Source organism: Lactuca sativa, chromosome 3 (assembly GCF_002870075.4).
Source record: "Lactuca sativa cultivar Salinas chromosome 3, Lsat_Salinas_v11, whole genome shotgun sequence".
Classification (NCBI taxonomy): Eukaryota; Viridiplantae; Streptophyta; class Magnoliopsida; order Asterales; family Asteraceae; genus Lactuca; species Lactuca sativa.
This window is the reverse complement of record NC_056625.2, coordinates 141,159,271-141,168,809: the sequence shown is the minus strand read 5'-3', so window position 1 is coordinate 141,168,809 and position 9,539 is coordinate 141,159,271. Positions and strand designations below refer to the sequence as shown.

The following is a 9,539-nucleotide window of genomic DNA, read 5'->3' as shown; positions in this document are numbered from 1 at the left end:
GTCATTTCGTGGTTTACTGTGACGCTTCGATCACGGACATGGTTGCGGTACTAATTAAGCAGGGCCACATGCACTACTAGAAAAACAGCCTTTTAGGACGCTCATTGCGAGTCGTAAAAGGCTCAGACGACGCGCAAATGCGCGTCAAGGAAGGCCCTGTCATAAAGAGACACGACACGCTTTTGCCTGTCGTCTATAGACGAAGCGCATTTACGACGCTCATTTATGACGTGCAATTACGACGCACGTTTACGACACGCAATGCGTATCAAGGAAGGCCCTATCATAAAGGAAGACGACACGCATTCGCGTGTCGTAACCTTACGACGCACGTGTTAATGACACGCAATGCGTATCAAGAAAGCCCTTGTCAAGAAAGGTCATGTCATAAATAAAGATGACACACATTTTTGTGTATCATAATTTTAAATGTTTTAAAAAAAAATATTATTTATAGATTTACTAATTTTCAAATTAAATAATACATTAAAAATCTCATAATACAAAATAAAATACCACAAATAACAAAGATAATTCATTTCACTAATATGTCAAATACAAATAATTATTCAAAAATTAAGTAAATGTTATGAAAAATGAACTCATTTATATACAATTGCATCATCTAGCTTACTATGTGCCAACAACTCTCTGTGTGTTTACTTTTGCTTGAGTCTCGTTTCCTCCAAAGCTTCTAGCCGTGCCAAAATATGTTATCTTGAGTCTCGTTTCAAGAACCAAAATCACCTTCAATCACCCAATTAAACTCTAATGTTGGTAGACTGAGAGTTCCAGAATCAAGTTTACATCCATCACCTTCAATCACCCAATTAAACTCTAGATCTTTTGTTGTTTGAAAGAAATTGGTGTTTGTAATCTATGAACAAAAACGCAAAGACCAATGTTAACATTTGCTATATAGAAAGCACAACTGGACATATGAATATATAATACACAACATAAACATTTTCATGAAAATGATATAGACAAATAAGTAAGAGTGATTATATTGATACCTTAATTACGCCATTGGTGAACGAAATTTTAATTGGTTGATAGCAATACTTGACCTCTGAAAACAAATAAACAAAGGATCGCATCATAATTAGCTCAATGAAGTAATTCTTATACATTGTCTCTGCCAAAAGATTCATCATGGAAACATTTTTGTTGGAAATAACTAAACGAAAACCTAAATACTAAGCAAAAAAATTATAGTTATCACCATTTAGAGCAGGATGAGGAGTCCGATCAGGCCATATGAGACCATTTAAGCAGAAATTTATGTCATTTGGTGTATCTCCAGAAGAGACTATTAACCAACATCCATTTATTTATTTAAAAAATATTAATAACTTACTGCTTTATATGCTCCAGAAGAGACTATTAACCGACATCCATCAATCTCCATTGTTATCTGGCATAGCATTGGAAGCAAGAAGCAAACTGAAGAAAAGGAGCTATAAACGAAAATTATGACATTTATTTTCTAAACTTAGTAATAAATGAGAAATAAAAAGAGACAAACCTTTGTTCATCTTCACCTTTAACTAAAACAATATAACCTAACCTAGTAATAAAGGAGAAATAAAATGGATGAATATGAAATTTTTTTGTTGGAATGTAAGGTAATATGATCATTTAGTTTCATTTTGAAGGTTTATTCAGTCCAGCAAAAAAAGGACTTTATATATGCAGCACTTTATCCAGATATGCAACATTAAGTCACTGTACACATACAGAACTTACTGGGGAAAAACTAAACAACCCTTAAGTGATTTTAATTTTTACCAAGCGGTAATTGCTCTTTCAATGTTTACATTGTGTTCTCTAAATCTAGCAACAAAAAGATGAATCTCTGGTTTCTTTTGTAAATAAATAAATAAATAAAATCAACTTTTACTAAAAGAAGTTTACTGAACACATGCCAATAGAAATTGAGATTGCATATAACTTACTTTAACAAACACATGGGTAGCACGAGCAAGGGCATTTTCGGCAACATCCATATTGTTAGGTCCAGCTTAGTGTTGCGTCTATTGGGCTCGTTAGCTAGTCCGTGTTTTGTCTCCGGTATGGGCATGTCCATCCGTGAGTTTTATGTAGGGTTTATTATAGATAGATGCTTGCATGCATCCTAGAACAAGAGGATTAGATAAGTATTTTCAAGCGTATTCATCGTTCTTGTTTTTGTAACCCTAGAATCCTCTACAGTGGAAGTTCTTAATCGAGCTCTGCTGAGGATTGAGTTAATCTAATCATTCGACTCATTCAGATCCATACTTTTGTTTTATTTCACTGTTTTTTTTACGTTCTTTATTTACCTGTTACAAAGATCTAATCGATCAAAGAGTTTTTATAACTTATTATCAGTTGGTATCAGAGCAGGAGGCTGTGTAATCCATACACATCTTTTCTGTGAAAGAGTTTACGATTAGGTTTATTCCGCATTAACTAATATTTTTTGACCCGTCATTCCATAATTGACGTAACTCAGCATTTATTTGTTTTGCCCTAATATTACATATTACAAGTCTGATCTTTCAAACAGGTTAAACGATCAAGCATGGACGAGTCTCAATCTAATCCTATTAGCATATCAAACAGCATTGGATCAACGACAAAGATTCCTATTCTTTACACCCAAGATTATGAAGTATGGGCGCATCATTTTGAAGATTATGTCATCGGATCTGAAGATAATGGATATCTTATTTGGGAAGAAATCGTGTCTGCGCCATTCGCTCACTCAGGAACATCAAAGATCATCAAAACTCAGAAAGAATACAATGATCTGTTAAAAGATGTAAAAGACATTGCTCAAGATGAAAAGGAAAAGTTTCAGTGCAATATCAAAGCATTGAGACTGATCCGATTCGCTCTTCAATCTGATACATTCAGGTTGGTGAGTTCCTGCAGTACCGCTAAAGAAATTTGGGATAGGTTGCGAGAGCTTTATTCCACAGATGAAGATTTGGAGCATTCCATTCAGACGTTGCTGTTGTCTGAGTTTGGTGAATTTGAGCAGAATTCTGATGAAACTGTCACTCAGACATTCGATCGCTTCAATCATCTTCTTAGCAAGATGATCAAACATGATATAGAAAGGAAGCTGATTGAATAGAAGGTCACCTTTTTGAATGGCCTAAGACCCGAATGAAGAGCTGTTGTATCTACAGTCAAAGCTCATGAGTAGTTCAAGTCTTATTCGCTGGCAAAGCTGGTGAGAATTTTGAAATCCCAAGAAAAGATTGTCATGCAAGAGAAGAATGTGGTCTCAAGTTTGGGATCCTTGGCCCTCCTATCTAAAAGCAAAAATATGGTAGAAGATGAAGATCTAAACCTAGAAGACTATGATCTTACCTTTGAAGATTATGCAATGATGGTGTCTAATCCAAAAAGGTTTATCAAGAAAAGGTTCCCTACCAATAAGAACCGAAATTGACAGGGAAGCTATAGTTCTGAAAAGGTTAGGGAGGAGCCAAAGACTGAGGAACCAAAGAAAGAGGCGAAGGTTGATGGAGATTCTGGTGTGAACTGCTACTACTGTGGAGGAAAGAACCATTATGCCAAAGACTGTGTTCTGAAGAAAATGGCAGAGAAGGATGAGGAGAAAGACGAAGAGGCTGTATTGATGAAAAAGCTGGAAGAGTAAGAGAAAGAAGGCTGTTACTAACCCTTCTATGAATGTTCTTATTGTACAGGGTTCGGCAGAGGATGACGAGTTCGGTGGCGTGCAGGTATGGTCAAACGACTCAGAGGATGGTCAAGTGAAAAAGCCTTCACATGGAAAGGCATATGTTGCAAGAGGTGACGAAAGCAGCGGGAAGTGTTTGATGGTGACTGATGTATCTCACATGAGGGGATACAATACTGATGGCGGAAAAGATGACACCAAGGAGCGAGAGGACCTATGCTTCACAGCAAAACCTCTTAGTGTGCAGATCAATGAGCTTGATGAATTGATCAAGAAGGTACAATCTCTTTTTGTTTCATTCAAAGTCCCACAGAAATCATATGAAAAAGAATTAAATAGCTTAAATTCAAGAATCTCAAATCTGGATAGTTGTTTAACTCAAACAAGGGTCACCAATTCTAACCTAACTGACCAAATAAGCAAGGTGTCATCCAAGAGTGAGGAGCGGAGGATGTGGATAGAGCAGAAGGAGTCAGAGCTGATTAAGTCTAAGGACGAAAACATTTATTTACAAAGAGACAATTTTAAAATTTTAAAACAGAGAAATTTTTTTTGTTTAATTGCTAAACGTCTTTATGCTAACATCACTCAACTGCATCTGAACTGTGAAATAGGGCAGAAAATTCATCGCATGATTTTGCCCTTCCTTGAGTTTAAGGAGGATGAAATCAATGCTGAGTCCTATAACTGCGGAAGTGTTGTTTCGTCTGATGATGTAAATCCCACTTACATGTATGGTCTGGACAAAATAGAATCTTTCATAAAGTCCAAAGACCATAAGGACATGCTGAAAAACCTTTTGGATGAAAATGATAAGCTGAAACTAAGAACCGAAACTATACAAAAATTTGACTCATTGAATGCCAATTTCAGTTCAGAAATTAAAATTGATGTTGAAAATGCGTCTGAACTTAATGAGGACGATGATATGAGTGTAATTTCTGTAGGGGATGAAGTCGACTGTTTTGAGTTTGTCAAGAGCGAACCCGAAAACCACAAAAATCTTATTTCTAAAAATTCTGTGGAGTTTGCACGTTTGTCCCAAAATAAGTCCCCGATTCTAGAAGAAAAGGTTGTTGTGTACCAAAAGGTGAGAACAACACCAAATTAGGTATATAAGGTCATAGGAGTAACCGAACATCAAACAGCCAAACTCACTGCCATAGTGAATGAAGATAATGCAGATGGTTGTGATGAGTTTTTCTGGTCTGCTCCTATAGATAATGCCGATGAAACTGTTGGTCTGTCAGAGCGGACGTCTTGGAAAACCAAAGGCAGATATGTACCCGAGCCACTGAACAAGCCTGACAACTTCAACGTGCCAAGCACTAGTGGTACAAAAGAAATCCCTGTAGAAGAAGTCACTTCCACAAGCGAAACGTCATCTGTGAAAAGTGAACCGGCTGATAAGAAGCATAAGCAAAAGGCTAACATCCACAAACAGCCAAAACAAGTGAAAGATCAAAAGCAAAAGAGGAATCTGAGATACAAAAAGAACCTCTCAGAGCGAAAGCAGTTTTGGCGCTCTCAAAACAATCATTTCTCTTATCACGATAAGAATTCAAAGCAAGAGAAAAAGGATTTCAAGTCACATGAGGAACGGAACCAAAAGGACATATTCGGTTCAAACAGCAACCAAAAGGACAGGTTCGGTCTCGAAAGCAATGGCTACCGAACGTCCAGGTTCGATCCCTCCAATGACCAAAAACAAAAGGGTCATATTGAACCGCAAGTCAGAAGAAATTCCAATTCTAATTCTTCTCATTCTCAATTCTCTTCTAAACCTAATTATGTTCCTGCTCAAAGTTCAAAATCAACAAAGGATTTGAAAGGAAAAGCGAAGATTTCCTCTGTCAAGGATGACCGAAAGCAGTCTAAGGCCCAAACGCCAAAACCTGAAACCAAAACGACTGTAACTATTCCTAACAAAATCAAAGTATACACCATTAAGAAGAAAGATGAAACAACATTAATAAAAAGAACATATCTTGTTGATGTTTCTCTTACTATTCCTGTTCCTCTGATAGGCTCACGTGGACCCAAGAAACTTTGGGTTCCTAAATCTGCTTAATTTTTGCAGGTTATTAGTGACGAGCAGTTCGACGAAGAATGGTACATTGACAGTGGCTGCTCACGTCACATGACAGGGAGGAAGGAGGAGCTAAGGGAGTTTCGATCTCTTCAGAATGGTGGGAATGTCAAGTTCGGGAACAACTCATATGGAACGATAAAGGGTTATGGTATGATAACCAATGGTGACTTCACCATAAGAAAGGTGGCGTACGTTGAAGGGCTACAGCATAATCTCATCAGTGTATCTCAACTGGTAGGAGGTACCGGTCTCAAAGTTTCATTTGACGATGAGGGTTCAGAAATCGTAGAAAAGTGAACAAAAAGAGTGATTCTCAAATCAGAACGCAAAGGTGAAATGTTTCCTCTCAATCTTAAACCTATCAAAGGAAACCCAGCTATATGTCTTATATCCAAAGCACATTCTGATGAAAGTTGGTTGTGGCACCGAAGGCTCTCACACCTTAACTTCAAAGACATCAACAAGCTTGTCACAAGAGGTCATGTTAGGGGTCTCCCATTGCTCAAGTTTGATCGAGAACATTTGTGTGCTGCGTGTGAAACGAGGAAGCAGAGTCGTCAAAGTCACCCATCCATTATAAACACTAAAGTTGTTGAACCACTTGAGTTACTTCACATTGACTTATGTGGTCCATCATCTATCGAAAGCATTAGCGGTAGCAAGTATATTCTTGTTATTGTTGATGACTTTTCAAGTTTTACATGGGTGTTCTTTCCGAAGCACAAATCTGAGGCCACTCTCAAGCTAAAGATGTTTATTAAGCAGGTTGAAGTGCAACTGAGAAAAGTCGTTCGCAACATCAGGAGTGACAATGGACTGGAGTTCAAAAACAAAGAATTTGAAGACTTTTTGGCAAAAAAAGGAACCAGTCACAACTTCTCAGCCCCCTACACCCCTCAACAGAACGGTATTGTCGAACGACAAAACTGCTCCTTGTGTGAGGCGGCCCGAATAATGCTAAGTTTCGCTTCTCTACCTTTATATTTCTGGGCTGATGCTATTGTTGCAGCATCTTTTACGCAGAACAGGTCCTATCTCAACAAGCGTTTTTCTCTTACTCCTTATGAGATCATCAACAACAGGAAGCCGAACGTAAAATTCTTCCATGTATTTGGCTCACGATGCTTCAATTTCAACTCCAAAGAACATCGTAACAAGTTTGACGTTAAAGCTGATGAAGGAATTTTTCTGGGATACTCACTCAGTTCAAAAGCGTACCGGGTCTTAAATAAGCGTTCGAGGAAGATTGAAGAGACGTATTATGTGACTTTCGATGACAGCTACGTCAAGAAGCTAAAGGCCACTGAAGAAGCAATTGGAGAGATTTTCACTCAAACAGGTCAAGTCACGACCTCAATTGCTAATTTGTTTGAGCAGTTTGTAGAACTATTCGATGAACCGGAGAAAGCTACTCTCTCGGAAGCCAAGGCAGCAGACAACAGAGTCGACCATCTAAAGCAAATTGTCGAAGATTCCGCCAAACGAATGGGTGAAGGAGAACATGTTCCAAACGAACCTCCAAAGCATGGTGCTTCAGTTGAGGGGGAGAATCCACCTTCTTCAAAACAAGCAAGCTCACAAATTGAGGGGGAGAATTCCATTCCACTTCCACCCGAAAGCTCAACTGCACCCGAAAGCTCAACACCACCCGAAAGTCTTGTAGCACCAAAAAGTCCAGCTACACTGGAAAGCTCATAAGTCGAGGGGGAGAATGCCGACATGTTTTACGACGATGATAGTCAATCCGAAATAGAAGAAATGGTAAATGCTAAATTGGATCCATCCTATGATCGAAATTACCCTCCTCTTGTTAAGTGGACCAGAGATCATCCTGTATCACAGGTAGTGGGTAATGTCTTTGAAAAGGTTCTGACCCGATCTCAACTGAAGGCAAAGCAAACTTCTCTATTCTCCAAAGTAGTGTTATGTATGTACAATTCTTTCGTCTCAAAATTTGAACCAAAGACAGTTAATACTGCTCTTGATCACTCTGACTGGGTTCAAGCTATGCAAGACGAACTCAACGAGTTTGAAAGAAATAAGGTTTGGCGCCTCATTCCAACTCCTAAAGACGCCTCAGTTGTCGGTTTCAAATGGGTATTCAGAAATAAAATGGACAAGGAAGGCAATGTGATTCAAAACAAAGCTCGTCTCGTGGTGAAAGGATATTGCCAGGAGGATGGAATTGACTATGATGAAACTTTTGCTCCAGTAGCGAGGCTGGAATCTGTTCGAATATTTTTGGCCTATGCTGCACACAAGAACTTCGAGGTCTACCAAATGGACGTGAAATGCGCCTTTCTTAATGGAGAACTTGAAGAAACAGTTTACGTGGAGCAACCTCTTGGATTTGTTAATGAAAAGTACCCCAATCACTGTTATATTCTGGACAAGGCGGTTTACTGTCTGAAACAAGCACCTAGGGCATGGTATGAAACGCTAACTAAGTTTTTAAAGATTTCAAAATTCAAACAAGGTTCGGTTGACCCAACCTTCTTTCGTAAGAAGGAAGGTAACCACCTTATGACTATTCAAATCTATGTTGATGATATCATCTTTGGCTCAACGAATCCTAGCTTAACAGTTGAATTCAGAAAGCTGATGGAGACTAAATTTGAAATGAGCTTAATGGGTCCGATTAACTTTTTCCTTGGTTTAAATATTAGACAGGGACCCAAAGGCATCTTTATCAACCATGAAGCTTACACCAAGACTCTTCTTGCTAAATTTGGCATGATGGGAGACTCAAAGGTTAAAGTTCCAATGGCATTCGACACCAAGCTCACGCCATCCTTGGAAAAACCAGCAGTCGATATTACGTTATATCACCAGATGATTGGTTCTCTAATGTACCTTACTGCAAGCAGGCCTGATATAATGTTTTATGTTTGTTACTGTGCTAGATTTCAGGCGAATCCTCGTGAACCCCATATGCTTGCTGTGAAAAACATACTCCGGTATCTGAAACGAACCACCTCTCTCGGTTTATCGTATCCATCAAACTCAGGTTTCTTCGTTCAAGCCTACTCAGATGCAGACCTTGGAGGTTGTGGTTTGGACAGGAAAAGCACAACTGGAGGCTGTCAATTCCTAGACGGGAAGTTGGTTAGCTGGCAATCAAAGAAACAAACCTGTGTATCACTGTCTACAGCCGAAGCAAAATACATCGCAGCTGCCTCCTGTACATCTCAAGTGGTTTGGATCCAAAGCCATCTCCGGGACTATAGACTCAATATGAAAAAGATCCCACTATATTGGGACTCAGAAAGTGCAATTAGGATCTGTCATAACCCAGTGCAACATTCCAAGACCAAGCATATAGCATTGAGGTATCACTTCATTGAAGATCATGTGGAAGATGGGAACGTCGAAATTCACTTTGTTCGAACCACTGATCAACTGGCTAACATCTTCACCAAAGCTCTTCCTGAAACATCTTGCAACAAAATTCGACAAGGGCTAGGAATGATGGAATCGAAGTCAGTACCAAAGACTACTTCTCAAAATTAAAAGTTGGAAGCGAAATAGACCGAACGCTCTGGTTCGGATCTTGTTTTGGTATATCGAAATGAACCGAACGCTTGGGTTCGGTCGTATCATCTGATCGTCGCTTATCACTCAAAGGTAGTTTCTTTGGTTGTAAACCTTTTGTATTATTCTCTTAACTTCATTTCTCTTATTTTCAAACTTTTGTTCTTTTTCAAACTTATTTTTTTATCAACCGAAAAAGCCCGAACGCTCGGGTTCAGT

At 38.7% G+C, this 9,539-nt stretch overlaps 1 long non-coding RNA gene across 1 annotated transcript; it reads right to left on the bottom strand.

Annotated features, from left to right (window-relative positions):
* Positions 1–730: 730 nt before the first annotated feature.
* LOC111911614 (uncharacterized) lies at positions 731–1,304 on the bottom strand. Its single transcript, XR_002856927.3, has 3 exons — positions 1,226–1,304; positions 1,017–1,072; positions 731–877 (listed from the first exon to the last, which is right to left on the bottom strand). It is a non-coding gene; the product is annotated as an uncharacterized LOC111911614 (long non-coding RNA).
* Positions 1,305–9,539: the final 8,235 nt, after the last annotated feature.